Raw genomic sequence first — 18,288 nt, forward strand, 5'->3', positions numbered from 1 at the left:
CTTGCTTTATCAAGTGAATGTCGACGGTACTTGGTGAAGTTATCGGGGATCGTCCTGCTGCCCCGAATGAAAATGAGTTCTTTTGTGCGTTTAATATGCTACACACCTTGGGTTAGCACAAGGAAAGACAACCACTTAAAAAGTATGAATGTCATCCGTGCGTTTCAACAATGTACATTTACATTATTTACACGCATATTTTTAAATGATCCGTAAAGAATTGTTGAAAGGGTTTTACCTATATGTACAAGCTAAAACGAAATGATTTGGTAATTCAGCACAAAGAGCTCCAGCCAGCCTCCAAATGTTGGATCGCACCCTGCCATGTCTGCGAGTTTTTAATGATCTGACTTGGTAATTCATCTGCCGAGTATGTGAAGACAGGCGGGGTCCTCCAACCTCCAACAGCCGTCGTGTTGACGAATAAACAATGCACGTTGTACAGCGGGCCGGTGTGCGGTAAAAGCCGGGCAGGCCGTGGCATCGGATTGCACGGTAGAACGTGCCTCACTCCAAGTATCGCTTCCTGCCCCGCTTTCCACAGGTGCGTTTGAAAGTCCGGCCTTTGTCACCCGAGAAGAGCGCTTCTCGTTTCTGCCGGTAGGAAGGAGAGTGAGAGTGTTCACCTCTGCTCCCCATCCGACGGCCTCTTGGAAGCGATGGAAAATGCGGCGGGCACAACGAAAGTGCCGAGTCAGGGCACACTACGAGCCGCAAGACGACCAGAAAGAAGAGCAGAGGATAACTAAACCCGCGACTCTTTTTTTTTATCAGGTGAGGGGGGTGGTCACTGTATCGTTTTCTCCTCCGCGAGGGGCCGGCGTACGGTTTTGGAGGAATAATGAACTGTCAAAGTGCAGGTGCGTCATACACGTTCGGAAGAGCCACCAACCGACAAGCCTAGCCTGTGTGGCACCGAGTCGCAGTGGTCGGGATCGGGAAGGCACGGCGTGCCCCTACTTCTATAAATCAATGGATCCCGTGCGTGCCCCAACTTTTTTCATTTTAATAATCCGTCGCAGGACGGCAGAAATAGCCATGGTCTGCAGAGAAGGCTCGGCGGCGTTCCTGGCCGTTCGGGACGGGCGGTGGGCAGAGAAGTCCTTTCCTTCTTGCCAGAGAAGACCAGGACAGTGTCCACTTCTGCTCTAGAGCTGGCAGCTGCTTCCCCTCCCTTTCTTCCTGTTAATCCCTCTTTCTGTCTCGCTCCTTCTCACTGAAAACCGGTTCTCATCATCTTTCCTCCTTTCGTTTGTTCCTTTGTGAAATGGATCCAAAAAAGCAACTTACTTTTGCTGCAAATGTTGTCTTTTTCTGACATTATTCTATTCCAAAGTACAGCCTCCGGGACGGACAGAAATAAAAGGTTTAACTATGGAAAAATAAAACAAGACAGTGTTCACAAAGCAGCCAGATTGATTTTATACACACCCAAACACTTAGCGTCACTATACAGAGTTTGCCAGTGAAGCGCTACATTTGTTTTATCTTTTCTTTGAACAGCATTGTTTTCCCTGAATGAGTAAGTGCACCATTCCTGGAGATACCGCAATGCCAGATTGATGGGTGGATTGAAAAACAAAATGCGTACCGCGACTCGGTGTTGATGGATGTCGTTTTTTTAAACCATACTGCTTGCGTTTTGTAAGGATATAAGCAATGGACGTTGTAGTGGGTCCCTTCCGGGCCCTCTAGTCATGTCCTTAACTTTTCAGGCACAAGCACTCACTGATTTCTGAATAGTGAGTGTAAAAGTGTTGAGATAACCATGTTGTTCCTGCTTACATTTCATATGCTTAACCTAATAATGCATTCCCTATGAGGTTTTGCTTTTTTGAAGATTTGTTACCTTTTTTTAGGCAGCGTATTGCTCTTGTCTCGTGCGTAATTTGAACTGCGTCGCATCCAGGTATGTATAGTAGGGCACAATTGGGTTGTAGTTGAAGGCTGTGCGAGTTTCTCTCAGTGGGGCAGTATGGTGTTCATTGGGGAGAGGATGTGGCACTATGGTCAGAGCTGCCGAATTTGGAACTGGGGAACCAGGTTCAGCCTTCCTGACCAGTCCTCTCTCCTGAGGGAGCACATTCCCATGCTAGGCCTAAGAAGGCCCCTCAAGACCATAGAAGCCCTGGTGTCTTAGCACCAGCAGGTTTGCCCTAGTGGGGACAAGTGTGGGTTAACCTTGGAGGCCTGTCCACCACAACCCATTCTGAAGTTCACCTCTAGTCTTGCGGGTAGGCTTATGAAGCAGCACACAGTATAGCAACAGTGACTGTCACTGAGGTCACAGGACCTTTGAAGTGTCAGCTCTAGGGCGGTGCGACCGGTGTGTTCACACTGGGTGCTGACTTACGGTGGCAAGTATATTATGGTTTTAAAAGTGCTTGCTGCCTCCTTCCTGGCCTCCAGCAATTTTTGGCAACTATAAAAACGTTATGATAACTCAATTGATTAATGTTCTTCCTAGAGAGAGATTAAAGATTTGTCAAGTGAAAGTTTTGATTCATGGAAAGGTTGCGCAGGGAGTTAATGTGCCTACTGCAAAGAACATGTACCATGCTGATCACAAAGTGCACATAATGTACATAGGTCAGTGGGTTACTGCTTTTGTCAGACAGATCTTTGGTTACTTGAAGTTTAGAAGTTAAAATCCTAACATAGAACAGTGAGCTATTGTCATCTAAGAGCTGCATGTAAACTGCAAGGTATAAATGAGAGCGTTATCGTTTTTCCCCCCAGTCTTTGATTATCCTAATGTTGCAAAAAGTGTTCATTTGAATAGAAATCAATTCTGATTTTTAAAGAGAACCCCCAACCATAGTATTACGTTTCAAATTCTGAGTTTGTTTGTCCAGACCAATCACTATTAAACTATACTACCCACTAGCATGGTTGTCATGTGACTTCTACACCTTTTAGTCCTTTGTCTTATGTAACATTCCTATACAGTGATTTACACATGTATAATTGATTGCCTCTGTGTAGTGTGTGTGATGTCAAGTGCTCTAAAACCCTACACTGGTATGAGTGGCACTGTAATTCAAATTAAAAGCATCTCAGAGAGAGTGAGGGGCACTGTTAAAGGGTGGAATTGAGGGAATCCGTGGTGGAGGAGGTCATTGGGGGCACCAAAAAACATTGTTGTACAGGGCGCCATTAGCGCTAAAGCCGACCCTGCCCTTGAGGCCAGTCCGCCTCACCCATTAGTACCTCCTTTGGCATTGTTTCAGCAGAAGTAGCTGCAACTCACCAGGGATTGGCAAAGCAGGATTTGCACGCACACAAAACTAAGTTTGCAAACTTCACATTCTCTCTGCTTCATGCACAAGCACTTTTAAGATGTGCTGACTGCTTTGGGGCCACTGGAATTATGCAGCAAAAGAAGACAAAATTACACCAAAGTGATGACTAAATTATGCAGCAAAAAAAAGCTGCAACGTAATGCAGTATATTTTCTGACACTTTATTATTTTGACATTTTTACACATGCTAACAGTCTCTGGAAAGATTTTGCCTTATTAGTACTAGTGTAACATACAAATGCGGCAGTGAGAAAGGTGATCAGTCAACCTTTGCAAAGGGTTGTCTACTTCACAGCAACACGTCACATTTTTTTGTAACTTTTGATCCGTTTGAGCTACAAACAATTTATTAGTTAAAATTGTCAGATTATATAGCAGATGTTGAATTATGTGCAAATATGGCAGAGCCATAATTATTTAGAAAACTTTTGCAAACTAGAATATTTTTCCAATTCATGTTTGAACTGCTCTTGTGGAAAATGGGAGAAGTGCTGATGACATACTCCATGGATCAGAGACAAATGGCTTGTGCTTCCACTTTTAAGCGTATTTGGGACAGTCTTTGATTGGAAACATATCCCACTTCGTGATTGTATTTTAATGTCAGTAATTCATATTAAACCTTAAATAATTATGTGTATCCATTGATTGAATTAAATATCGTTGTTAGCTGTAACTGGTCAGTGAAATGCCAAACAAATATTAAAAAGTGGGATGTTTTGCACAATCTGGCCACACCTCCAACTCCACCCACTGATCCATTTCTCAGGTTATTCCCGCCCTCTGATTCTCCACTCAGTTCCCCTATTTTTTTTTCCCCCCACTTCGACCACTGACCGAGTGGAAATAACTGCCAGCACTTGGTGTGAACTAATTATTCGTCCCTTGATTTCCAGCTCCGACCCCCTGACTCTTTGCGTATCGGGCCTCACAGCTTATGTGAGGCTACAAGTGCCCCCATACCAGAGGCGCAACTAGACTCAAATTTCAGGGGGGGGGGGGTTAAGAAAATATGTCGGGGTGAGCTGATTCTTCAAGCAAAAGGCATAGTGGAGCTGCAGGGGCTCTAAGCAGGGGGGGGTGTAACATCAAAGCCTCTTAAACAAGCAAAAGGTCTTTAAAAGACCTGTGAAGTAATCGGGTGCGGCTGTGTGTGTGCCCCGGAAGCTGTCTCATCCCCGGCTGCCACACATGATGGGGAGGGGGGGTGGGTGGCGGTGGGGGGGGGGGGGGGGGGCTGAAGCTCTTTGAGTCCAATGGGCGTTGCGCGCCTGCCCCATACAATCGCACTTCTACAGTGTTGCCTTTGCTAGTTATACTTCGTAGCAGAAACCTAGCGAAACATTTTACCAATATCGTTCGTCTTGTTGTATTGAGGTACGTATTGCCCTTCAGTTTGTTCCTACCAATTTTCATCCAGGTTAGAGTATGACAACATGGCTGTTCCTCGCCGCTGGAAGAATGTCTCCTAGCCAGCGAACGCGGGCTGTGGTAGAGAGTAAGGGTGGGCAACAATTTCCGCTCCGCTCGTGGAAATTGCGAAAATACGATCTTTTCACGTTCTGCGCGGAACGCGAAAATGTTGAAACTTCCGCAATGCGCGAGGGAACGGAAATTGTCGCCTAGGCAGGTGTGCTTTCTCCCCATATCTGCTACTTGCTGTCATCCTTGATAGAGCTCTGGGCATCCATGAGTTTCTCGAGCGCAATCCCCGTGCCGTTCTGACACCAGGAGGTTCTGTCTCCTCATCTGCTGCTCTGATCCGTCTCTGGCCCTTTATAAACAAGAGGCATGTGAACTGCATGGAAACCCCTCCCATTTGGCCCCACACCCCCACCCCAGCGGTGTGCATAGTCTTCCCTCCCTTTCCCCCACTATGATGGACAGCTCACTCGAGGGACCCCGTCGCCCGTCGGCACTGTGGCAACGTTACAGACACACGTGGTCGCTGTAGACCACTCGTCTGGCCCTTTACGCACCTGTAGTGTAGAAAAAGCACTATACATTTACCCAACGAGGTAGCACTTACTGATTAGCCAGTAGCAAGTACTCCAGTTGAGTAGAGGTATTGCACAAAATGGTGGCATCTTCTTGGGTAAATATGCAGGGCAGGATTCATTCTGGCACTATGCTTGTCACAAAAATGAAACCCCAACAGGAAGCACTTCTATTTGACCTTCAAGTCTTACAGATGTGAAAAAAGCAGGTGCCTGAGTTGAAGGTCAAATTCAGTAACGCATTAATTCAGCACACAAAAATCTCCGCGATCACGCAAAATTTCGCGTGATCGCGGAGATTTTTTGCAGTTTCGCGATATTTTGCGAAAGGCACTTTTGCAAATTCCGCCCACCCTTAGTAGAGAGCACTGGAATTTCACAGCGTCGATTAAGTGTTGTGTAGGAAAGAAAAGAAAGATTTCTCGCCTGAATTGACGGTAGAACAGACCTTTAGCTGCATTGAGGGTTGTGTTTGAACATACCTTGGAATGTTTGCACTAGGCAATCCATTAATTGTTTTTGTCATTTTTGATTCGAGGAGGTGAAAGTGGTTTAGTTACAGAAACTTTGTATTGGTGTAAAATTAATTTGGCTGCTTTTGTGTTAAGGTCATAGGGGCGTAGCTACATTTAGCGCAGTGCACCAAGGCCCAGAACCATGAGGGGCCCATTGAACCCTCCTGATTGACTACGGTATTTTAATACTGCAACGGGTAAGGGGCCATTTCCCTGCTTGCCCCAGGCATCTAAGCTACTCTACTGGTTAATTAAGGGATGGAGCAAACTGTATGTGCATCAGGGCAAACATGATCAAATTTCACTTTGTTTTTGCTCTTTTACATGGGAAGGGGAGGAAATGGATTTCTTAACTTTTCAGTAAAACTCTGTTCTATATTTGAAGTCGCTGGCAGTTTGATTACTATATTTTTATTGCATTAGTAGTAAAAATAGAGGAATCCGCTTGTTTAAGTGTGGTTCATGGAGTAGGTTCTGATACAAAATGAATTCAACACAATTGAGGTTTGTGAATGGTTGTAAAACATGTTTTCATTTTACTATACTGTAGAACTGCTTTGGGCAACATTGGTTTGCTCCATTCCCTATTATGTAAACAGCAAAGTATTAAAAACAGGTTTTTGTCTTGTTCTTTTATACCTGTCCAAAGTTTATATAACAAGATCCAGGCGTCCCAGATACGTACCAGCCCCGAAAAACAAGTATTCAAGCATCTTTTCCTTTTCAGATGTGGCTTCACAGTGCAGCTATCGACAGACGTAATTTTTGACAGCTTACAATAAAGGGGGGGCTTTGGCTCCACCCACTTGTTTGTAGGAAGGAGTACATGTTTTGATTGGGTAGAAGTTGAACTTCCACAGAAAAAAGTAACACCCCCCCCCCCCCCCCCCCCCACACACACAGCTTTCATGGTCTGACACATGGCATTACCTCCTGGCAAGCATCAAAAGAATATTGCAAATAATGAGTTTGGAACTCCGAGTTGACTTGTAATATCCTTATGGAGGCCAGGGGGCACTTTATCGCATATAATACATGGTCACACCATCGCCTTTCCCACCAAACAGGGCTTTCAGAGTACTACTTAGACATGGATGCTCGGGCACCACCCACGTGTAGGTTTCCCTTAATACAGGATTTGATTAGGCAGACTTTGTGTTTTTCTGCTAAAAAGACTGCTTGTAAGGCACTTTTTGGTTTATGGCAAAGTCTATACTGGATACCATAGGACTGAGTTGGTTATGGTGGCAAACCAGGGATCTTGACCATTAGGCTTGATCTATGATAAACTGCTATGATAAGGGTAGAAAGTCCTGAAATATTTTCTGTGAAAAGTATATTCTATCAATTCACACTTAAATGCCGCTTGAATTGACACCATTATAGTCTATAGATAGGTATTTTGTTACATGGAATCTCACACGTTACTGTAGTAGGCAAGGGTTTTGATGTTGGTTACCATGTTTGACCAACCAAGGCTATAGCTTTGCTTTGTCAGAATCCTCCTTATGCCCTCTTAGGGAAGATAGTATTATGCTTAGCCAACTGTACTTTTGTATACCTTTCAAATTTGAATGACTATGTGTCTGATGGGTTGCTTTGTGGAAAACTTTAGGCTCAACACGTAAGGCCTGTGTTGGTTATGGTGACAAACTATAGGTATGATTGGTGCACTGGAAAATGTTCTGTCCAGTGCCATAGGTCTGGTGTGCTTATTATGAAACGTTGAGACAAAGTTAGTTGGTCTAGCTTATTTATTGTGAAAAGCATTTGTTAGAGCCGTTAACAGTTGGTAATAACACATTGTGTCTTGTGCGACAGAATGGTATTTATTACCTGTAAACTCCAATATCGCAGTAGGCAAGAGTATTGGCTTTGGCCACACACTGACCAACCTCAGGTTTTCACTGGAACTGCTTTTTGGATCCTGTTATGAGTGGTTTATATTGTTTTGCAAGCTATATTTTTCCACATTTATAATTCTGTAACTGTATGTATGATGGATGCCACTTTATGTGCACTTGAATAGGCTGGTGTTGGGTAAGATGTAAAGTCAATCGTAATAGATATAGGCTTAGTCGGTTCATTTGGAAAAAGCATGCCAGATTTAATAGGTTTATTATGAAACAATAAGGCAGGCCTACTGCCCTTTTCATAATTGTGAAAAGCATTTGTTAAAGCCAATAGGCCTTGTACGGTGGATATCACGCTTTACTGCTGTAGCTTGGTATTTGGTTATGTGATATCTCACCAATTACCGTAGAAGGCAAGGGTTTTGTTGGTCACTTCTCTGACAGACCCATGGGTTAGAGGAGTTTCACTGTGATAATCCTTGTTACGCTCTTTATTTTGCCAACTGTGATTGTGTACATATTTGTAATTTTGGAAATGAATTGAAGATGATTGTCAGCTTATGCACAGTCAGTAGGCCTGTATTGCTTAAGGTTTCAATCCAGTGGCAAAGGCTATAAGCATTATTAGTTAATTGGGGAAAAAATGTTTTCGATCCATTGGTTTGATCTGTTTATTAGGAAACACTGTGAAAACCAGTGGGACTGACTGACAGACTTATCTTCTGTATGTATTAATGGCAGTAGGCGTTTAAACGTGGATTGTTATACTCGTGTCACACTGCAGGAAGGTATTTTGTTAAATGGGATCTCTCGTATTACTGTGATTGGCAAGGGTTTTGATGTTAGCGACTCTAACATACTGTGAGAATAGAAGATATGCACTATGATAATTCTCTTTGGCCCTTTTAGGAGTAATTTTTATTATGAAGTGTTATAACAAAGGCAGTAGTCCAGATTCTATTCATTGCAAAACACTTATGTTAACACCAAAAAGCCTTTATGAGTGGATTGTTATTGTACTCTAATAAAGCGTTCAGATGTACATTTTGTTTAATCAAATCAATCTCACATATTACCTTTTTGAAGGCAAATATTTCGGTGTTGAATACCCTTTTAACCAATCCTATGGGTAGAATAACCACACTGTAATAATTGTTGCTAGAATCTCTTCAGAAGGCTGGCATTGCTGTTTATGAATTTTATATTTTCACTCCTTATACAGCCTGGGCCAAAGGCCCAACCTACTCCAGCTCCCTGAGATGGGACAGCATTTTGTCTAGTAACATGCACATCTGCCCTAAAATGTGTTCCAAAATGCCAAGGCTGGGTGGGCCAGTCTTTAAGTCTTCCATTTTCCCCTCTTATAGATCACCTGTGATTTAGTTTATTCTTTATTTTAATTTTTTACTCTCCAGACAGTGTTAACCGGCTGCTGGTTTGCTACCATGGTGGACGGGCGATTGTGACACACTTAGGAATTTGTATGAAGGACAACCTTGCATTACATTTTAAGTAGCCAAGGAGTGTTTTGGGATAGGTTGTATCAAGAAGACCCTTGCATTACATTTTAAGAAGCAAAGGAGTGTTTTGGGATAGGTCGAGGGCGGTTCCTGCAATTTTCTAAGCTTACAAAACCAGCCAGTGGGATCTGGGCAGGCTCCCTGAACACCCCAGATACATTACACACGCTCTTGGAGGTGCTGGATATGGGGTCCTCCAGACATTTTGTCTCCCGGTTCTATGGGGCGGTAAAGAGTGATAGGCAAAGGAAGGAGTTTCTTCAGAGACCTAGGTGGGACAGAAAACTTCCAGAGCCCATAACAAACAAGAAGTGTGGCGTGGTGATGGGGGGGGGGGGGAGGCCCTTGCTTTGAAGTTCTGAATGGAAATATGGGCCCACTTTATTCCCTTAGCTGATGAACTTATATGCACACTTAACAACTGTAGATGTTTGAACCATGTGATTGCTCTAATTACATATGTATGTTTCTTAATTTTTGTATTTTGAAAATCTAAAATAAACATGCAGTATTCTAGGCAGTTTATGGTTTCAAAGGACTAGAAATGGGTTTTGTTTCCAATAGCTCTTCTAAAGAGACCAGGCCTGGAAAAGGGTACCAGACCTTTCTTTAGTACATGAAAGTGCAAACCAGAAATTTGGATAGGTGCCCCCCTCACCCCTTCCAAAACAAGCATTGGCATAGCCAATAGGTCTCGCCTTTGGGACCTTATAAGTGTTTAGCCATGTAACAGTTGCATAACTAAATACTTATAAGGTCCCAAAAGCGAGACCTATTGGCTATGCCAAGCGGCCGTGCAGCTGTGAAAGTGATCGCGGTAAAAGCGGTGCGCGCGCCCGCATGACTGTAGATCTAGGCTGGCCTGGTAGCACTTGGAGCCCTCTCAATAAGTCTCGCCAGACCAGCGCATGCGCTGGGTCAGGCGAGACCTAAAAAGAGGCTGATGCTCAGCTCCCTAACATCTATACCTTACTGGTAAAAATAACCGCATAAGTAGAGATGCTAATTAACCATGTAAACCAATGGTGTCTCAAAGCTCTAACCCTCATACTTTTATCTGTATATGACACCTAGGTAATGGGTAGGAGGCATATCTGTATTTGTAGTAAGGGTGTTTGCGGATAGCTCAGTTTTCCTATAATACTAATGGCATGAAAAAGCTTTTCTTCACATGACTTGAGTGTTATCTCAATTTGCCTGTGTTTTCCCCAGATTTGTTCAAATGAGCACAAAGTCTTGATTTGATTGAGTGGGGGCCCTTCAAGTCTTAATAGTCAATTGGTGACGGGGGTGGGGGGCTGTCCTTCTTGAATTTATTTTGTACACTGTTTAACTTTTGTTCTATTTAGCATAGCAAATTGTTTTGCATCAAGTGGTATGCAAAAAGAGTATTTGGCATGGATTTGCAGGTAGTGTATACAAACGATTATAACCTGTTGCTTAAAGCCATTTGAGTCGTAATTTGATAAATAGCCAGGTATTTATTGCGTTTTTGATGTCTAGATGACTGTTGATGATCCTTTATTCGTGGAAGAGGTGTGGCGCAGCGGCCAGGGCGTCTGACTCCGGAACCCGGGGGCTCACGGTTCGATCCCTGGCACCGGCGGCAGATCAGCCCAGCACCATGTGACTCTGGGCAATAGCTTGCTTAATCTTCCAGAGGGCCCCCAGCGCCTTGACACCTTTGGGTAATTGTTCGCGCCTTACCAAATACTGGACATTTACATTTACAAATAATGAACATTTACATTTTATTTTTGTCTGGACAGTGTTAGAAAGCTTGTATGTCTGTATAAAGAACGAGCTCACATGACTGCAGGCTTTTTGAAACTGTGGAACGATCGCAGTAGGTCAATTTGGATGAGAGAATTCTCATTTAACTGTACTAATGGAGTTCGAATAGTAATATAATTGGTCGTGCCCCATTTATCACTTGTTGAGTGATACACTAGACTTTGAAGGAGATTCTTACGGCTTGAGGCCAGGGCTTATGTGGTCCCATATGCTCAGGTATAAGATCTATCTGGCTGCAGCTTTCAGGCATCATTTGTGCTTGTTTACTAGATGTCTAGAGAGATCAGTACAGAGCCCATAATGAACACCTGACGGCATTATAGCTAATCATGCCTTTATCCTGTGGGAAATGCCCATGTATAAAAGGCATTTCAGAGTCTCTTAACACTCATACGATTGCAGTGTTAATAGATTTGATTAGCTCATTGATTTCATGCGTTATTTTATGTGCTAATGCATGAAAATCTGTGTATGCACAAATGATGTTTGCAGGTGATGTATGCACAAATGCTATTTAACATGTTAAAGTAACCGCTTTTGCCAGTGCTGGGGGGAAAAGTAGCAAAAGAAGTGCGTTCTGTGTAGGTTGTCGCATTCCATTATTTTTCTCCTATTTGCAGTGTGTTAATTGCGCATAATGTTTAGATGTAAAAATAGTGCTCTTGCTTTCAAATGCAAGTGCTTCCTGGGACCTAGAGAGAATTAGTCCCTGGTAGGAGCCAAGTTCCATTCTTTATACGTTTTAAAGAATTAGTCAAACCTAAAACAAAACCAATCTCTGTGAACATTACAAAAACGACAGTTTTTCCCCTCAGAGAAAGCTGCAGTCCTCTCTCATGCTAGTCAGAGAACCGGGTTAAGCGGTTTTAATTTTTGGAGGTATATTGCATAAGCGGTTTGGTTGAGCTTGTTATGACCCAGACACACGAAGACTGTTAATGTCTGGTATAACATAGAAGTGAGTCTCTCCTTTTCACATAAATTCGAATAAGCAGTTTCAAGAAAAGCCCTTTGTGAAAGTATGCTGGAACAAAATAGGGGTCCGCTTGATTCTTTTCCTTGATGCTTTTGAAATCCTAGAATTACAGTCCTGAACCTTAAAAGGCAGGAGTGAAGTAAAATGCACTTTTTAGGTCCCTTCTGCAGCGTGTGGTCATTGGCTAGCCATATAGTGTTCTACAAGGAGCTTGGAACCTGCCCACTGCTTAGCATTTGTTGGTCCTTCATTGTCACTCTTATTTCTTGCCTCGCAATTTTCTTCACTTCCTCGTTATTTGCTTGGCACATGGAGCAAGTACTGATTGCTTTCTCTAAACTAGGGTCCTTCCGCTGCCACCGCTTTCATTCGGGTGCTATTTTTTTTTTTCCTTCTTAATCTTGTGTAGCTTCTTACCTCCCACTCCCACCCTCCCGTTGTCCATGGGGCTTATTTCATCCTTCCCCAACCTTCTATTGCCAGTTATTTTTCCGTCTCATTCCAATTCATCCCGTTGTACATGTTGCTTGTTTTTAGGTCTCGACCTTGCTATCGCGTAAGCGATCGCAAAGCGAGACTATAGAGAGCGGGTTTGAAAAGTGCTCCCAAAAAGCTGATTGCATGGCTAGCACGCGCACTATCACGTGCATCGTACCGCCATGCAATCCGCCTTTTGGGAGCACTTCAAAGGGTCGGCTCCCCCGCCCCCAAGCGCGTACGCGCCACGCTCCGCCGGGCTTGTCTGTTTTTTTTTTTTTTTTTTAACTTTAAGCGCGAGGTGCGCGTGCGGCCAATGCTTTTTTTTTTTTTTTTTGCGCGCCTACCACTAGAGGACTCAAGTGGCGCCTCGTGCACATAGCTCTGCCAGAGACCGACTTGCTCTGCACCAGCAGCACTAAGGGTAAGCTGAAACTGAATTGGAGCTGCTGTTCAAGATTTATGAGCAGCATCACTTCCTAGGAGTCAGAATTGCTTAACAAGCAGAAAAGTGGATGTAATGAATCAATGTCAACATATTTAAGAATTATCCCTCACCCCAATGGAGCTCGTAACAGCCGTCACTTTTAATGCATGACCGCCTGGCTCCGAGTCACACTTCAGCGTAACTTTTCATTACTCCTCCGGGTACGCTTGTGTCACAGAAGTGACTCGCCCTTTCAGCAGACTGGCAGACAGATTACAGCAGACAGATTACAGCGCAGCTCCCTGAATACAAGTGCCTCTGAGCGCTGCCACGTCAGCGCTACAAAACACAGCCGGCACTATGTGCTCTCTCACAAATGCCGTCACACACCGGCCTTCCCCTTCTTCTATGTAGAAGACGGTCAGTCTCGTGGTAATCTGCACATTTGCTGGTTTAACCTATAGCCGAATGTTATGCACAACATTTATTAGTGAAGAGACAATGTAGTGGGTTAAAACCAAGGCATAGGTAAAGCATGAGTGTTTGTCAGGTAAGCTTGTTTCCTTTACCTCAGTACGTCAACGTCATCAACCGGTGTTAAACACCGGCACTCTCACGCACAGGACCTCAAACTGGATAGCCAGAGTGAACATGCATGCACGGTGACTGAGTCACGAACACCGGCCAACTTAGAGACAGGTAAAAACGTTGCTGCTTGACCGCCCACTCCGTCAGTCATTGCATGTTTGCTGTGGAGCTCATCATATAACATGAACATAACTGCCGCCTCTCCCTTCACCTAGCCTCCAGCAGACCCAGCTCACAAGAGGCCTTCCATGCAGCATGTTAATGTATTTCTGAAAGGAGAGTCACGCAGCTTCTCTTGCGCTGTCCATCACTGGAAGCCGCATATCACATTGCACAAAAATTGTCAGCTTCATGATGTGCGTTTTACCATTTCCTACCAAACCTCGAACAAGAGACACCCGTGCCGCCATGTTTGTCTTTTACGACGCTGGTTGAGTAATAGCGGGCGCTTGTTTATAATTGCAATGTACGCAACATAATCTCACGTTTTTCAGAGCTTGACGCCTAAGTGAAGGCCTGTGCGCTATGTAAAATAAAAGTACGAGGTGTTTGATGACTCTCTGCCGTAAAGAAGGTAGAAGATTTACCACCGAACGTTTTTATTGTGTTCATTCGTAGGAGAGGAGGTTTGTTGTGTTAGTTTGAAATATGTGGAGTTTTATCCTCTGAGTCAAAGATGCAGTGCCGACCAGACCGGTCTGCGAACCATAACCATCCCTAAGAAAAATGTTTAAACCAGTTACACCTTGTATTTGCATTGCGTTTATTCTGAATTCAGAATGGGGCATCCCAAATACTCATTTTGCTAAAACAAAAAATGATCCCGATAATTATTATTATTTTTTTTTTGAAACCGTTTATTACAAGTCTTAAAAGTATACAAGTATGGGCCCACAACCTTCCGGCCGGCCGCTAGCAATAGTAGGAACATACGACATACATTTATGGAACACGTGGCGTTACAGGAGGAGCATTTCACAGTAGGTAACAATGTCAAAAGCCACATCATCCAGGCCCCATTATGCGGTTTCATTTTAATTTAAGAACAACAAAAATTAAAACCACACCCACAAGGCAACCCACAATGAAAATAGCAGCACGTGCTCCCCAAGAGGGGGGATCCCAACTATACACAGAAGTGTGAGGAGGGGGAAGAGAACAGAGCGAGGACTGGGGGAACTCAATGCCCGGCAGCGGGGGAATGAGTCGGCTAAGGGGATGGGGCTGGCGAGGCATCAGGCAGCAGCGGTGGTGCGCAGATACCCCCTCGGTAGGCGTTCCAGGGGCCCCATACTTTCACCCATGTCCCAGGCTTACCCCTCGCCACATACACCACCTTTTCGCGAAACATGCACCAGTCCATGTGTTCTTTCCAGGCCGAGACCGTCGGGGGCCTCTGGGATCCCCACAGTTGAGCAATATCACGCTTGGCTATCATATATCCCAGAGTCACCCACCACGTCTGCGGCGCCGAGTAATCAGTCGGTTCCCACACATTCAACAGGCATCTCCTCGCTTCAGGCAACAGCGCCACATGCGTAACCAGTCGCAGCACCTCATGTACACCACGCCAGAACCCCTCTACCTCTGGGCACTCCCACAAAATATGCATAAAGGTCCCCAAAGCACCACACCCACGCTTACACAACCCATCTCCAGCATAGCCCAAACGCAGAAGCTTTGGCCCCGTCATGTAGACCCGGTGGAGTATCTTGAGCTGGACGAAGCGAAGGCGAGCCGGTATGGCCACCTCCTTCGGGGAGGCCACCGCGGAGGTCCAGTCCTCGTCGTCCAACTCCAGACCGTCGGCAACCCAAGCCGCACGAAGGGCAGTCAACAGGCCCGAGCGGTCGTTTATGAGCTTTTTGTATATAAGTGAGATCGTGCTGTCCGGGACGTGCCCATCCAGCATTCTATCCTCCAGGGGGGAATATTCCGGGATGGAGGCAGCGTCCGAGAAGACGGAGCCCAGCGCATGACGGACCTGCAAATACCGAAAGTATTCACTGCCCTGCAACTGAAATTCCGTCTGCAGCATATCGAACGTTTTAAATCCTCCCCTCGTCCAAAGATCCCCCACTTTACTGATACCTATTATGTCCCACTTCTCGAAGCCCTTAGAGGTCCACAGGGAACCTAACCGCTCAGACGCGTATAGAGGTGATGCCCGGGTCAAACGGTCCTTCCACCCCATAGCTGCATTGGCCGCGTGCCAGACTTGCACCATAACACGCGTGGGGCCCGTCAGACGAGCGTCGGGCGCGCTAGAGTAGAGCGCTCGATTGTAGTCACCACCTGGAAGGAGCATCTTGTCCATTTCAAATGCCGGGTTTAAGGCGGGCCCGTAGAGGCCATGGTTAATGGCAGCGAGCTGGGAGGCCCAATAGTACCGTTTAATATCCGGGAGGGCAATCCCCCCGTCAAACCATGGGAGCGTCAGCTTAGCCAGAGCAATGCGCGGCCTCCCGTCCCAGAACAGGCGGCGTTGCGGACTCTCCACCTCACGGAAGTAGCGCGCCGGGACCAAGTCCATAGTGTTCTGCAAAGCGTACAGAAAATGCGGCAGAGACATCCTCTTGAACAATGCCGCCCGGCCGAGCGGCGAAAGCGGCAGGCGCCGCCAGCGTGCGACATCTACCCGCAGACGCTGGAGGGGGGGGAAGCAGATTCCGTTCATACCGGGCCTCCGGGTCCAGAGTAATGAAGACACCCAGGTACCGAAATCCCTGCGGGGCGATCTGGATCGGACAGCCCCGCGGGAGAATAGGAGCCTCCCCAGAGAGAACATACACACACGATTTAGCCCAGTTGATGACGAGACCGGAGTTACGACCAAACGAATGTAAAACATCAACTAGCACTATAAGTGATTTACGTGGGGAGGCTAGGTACAGAAGGATGTCATCAGCGTATAGGGATACGCGGTCCTCATACTCGGGGGTCCAACGGAGACCACGGATGGAAGGCTCCCGCCGCAGCCACTCCGCCAGGGGCTCCAAGGCAAGCGCAAAAAGAAGCGGCGACAAGGGACAGCCCTGCCGCGTGCCCCGGCCCAGCTCAAACGGGGCCGATACTCTTCCGTTCACGACCACCTGCGCCAATGGGCCAGCATACAACAGTTTGACCCAACTGATGAATCCTGGGCCAAATCCGAACTTCGCAAGCATCGCCCAGATGTATGGCCACTCAAGCGTGTCAAACGCCATGGTGGCGTCTAAGGACGCCAAAATGGCCGGTTCCCGTATAAATGGGACGCGCGCAAGCACCCCATGCAAACGCCGCAGATTAAGGGCCGTATTGCGATGGGGAATAAAGCCAGACTGGTCCTGATGAACCAGATCTCCCACCACACCGACCAGCCGATTGGCGAGTACCTTAGCGAGAATTTTGGGCTCCGCATTCAGTAATGAGATAGGCCGATAAGAAGTAACCCGATCCCGAGGTCTCCCTTCCTTGTGGATCACCACGATTGTAGCCAGACGCTGGTCAAGCGGGAGGGAGCCCAGCGAGTGGGCCGCGAGGAACATTGCGCGGAGGTGAGGCGCCAATGTATCCGGTCGCAACTTATACAGCTCGATAGGGATACCGTTCGGGCCCATGGCCTTGCCAGAAGCGACCGAGCGTATGGCGAGGGCGATTTCGTCGGAGGTGGGAGCGGCGTCCAGCGACACCCTGTCCTCCCCGGACAGGGAAGGCAGCGCGATATCCCTGAGCAGGGCACGGGAATCCTCTTCCGAGCAAGAAGAGACAGGGGAATACACCTCGCGGAAATACTCCGCGAAACAGGAGACAATTTCTTCTGGCTCAGTTACACACACACCATTCGTTTTCTCAATCAGCGGGACCACACGATTCGCTCTCTCCTTTTTATCCAACCACGCTATCAGTTTCCCAGCCTTATCACCCACATCATACAGTCGCCCCTGTTGCTCTCTACTAAGGCCCCTGGCCGCCTCCGTAACGAGGGCCCTATAAGCCGCCTGTTTGAGCTGGAGGACATGTAGTGCAGCATCCGTCACCCCATCTTCTAGATTACCCTCCAGCTCAGCTATTTCAGCCTCCACCCGGGTCACCTCCTCCCGCTCGCGCCTCCGGGCGTGGGAAATAAGGGATAGGGCCTCCCCTCTAAGTACTGTTTTGAAGGCCTCCCACAGGGGGATAGCTGAAGGCACTGACCCCACATTCTCCTCAAAGTAGCGCTGGAGGGATTTAATCAAGTCAGCGCGAATGGTGGGGTCGGGCAGGTACCAGGAATTGATTGGGACCACCCTGCTCTCAGCCCTCGGAAAGACATCAAAATGCAACAATAGCGGGGAGTGGTCCGAGATACCCCGTGCCAAATGGCGCACCTCCCCCACCCTCCCGACATGGGCCGCCGGGACAAGGACATAATCAAGCCGTGAGAGACTACCATGGGCCCCCGAGTGGAAAGTGTATTGCAGCTGCGTGGGATGTTTTAAGCGCCAGCAGTCCACCAATCCCAGTGTATCCAAGAGGCCGGATAGCCACGCCTGTGCCCGGGGGAGGTCCCTAGGGGGGTGACGATCCACAGTCCCAGAAACCACCGCGTTGAAATCCCCCCCCCCCACCACCAGAAGCCCCCCCGGAAGGCCAAGGAGGAGGCGCCCCAGATCTGCAAAGGTGGTCGACTGCAACCCCGGTGGGACGTACACTGACACAAAGACAACCACTTTGCCCTCCATTCTACCCACCAAGACAGTGTAACGTCCCCTGTCATCGTGGAGCACCTCATCAATTTCTAACGGGAGCGAGTTCTTTACCATGATACCCACACCCCTCGAGCCTGACGTGAAGCCCGAGTGGGCCACGAGGCGGTAG

The 18,288-nt window shown here is 46.7% G+C and overlaps 1 protein-coding gene across 5 annotated transcripts in view; it reads left to right on the forward strand.

Annotated features, from left to right (window-relative positions):
* PTBP3 (polypyrimidine tract binding protein 3) overlaps positions 1-18,288 on the forward strand; it is a 683,480-nt gene that overhangs the window by 155,367 nt on the left and 509,825 nt on the right. Inside the window, exon 1 of one of the 5 annotated variants that reach the window (XM_085641269.1) lies at positions 10,691-10,875. The exons of the other annotated variants lie outside the window; for them this stretch is intronic. The gene's annotated coding sequence lies outside the window, so the exon portion shown is untranslated. Of the gene's footprint in view, positions 1-10,690; positions 10,876-18,288 lie in introns of those variants that run through there. 5 annotated transcript variants of the gene reach the window in all.

This window comes from Triturus cristatus, chromosome 2_2 (genome assembly GCF_964204655.1).
Source record: "Triturus cristatus chromosome 2_2, aTriCri1.1, whole genome shotgun sequence".
In the NCBI taxonomy this organism is placed as follows: Eukaryota; Metazoa; Chordata; class Amphibia; order Caudata; family Salamandridae; genus Triturus; species Triturus cristatus.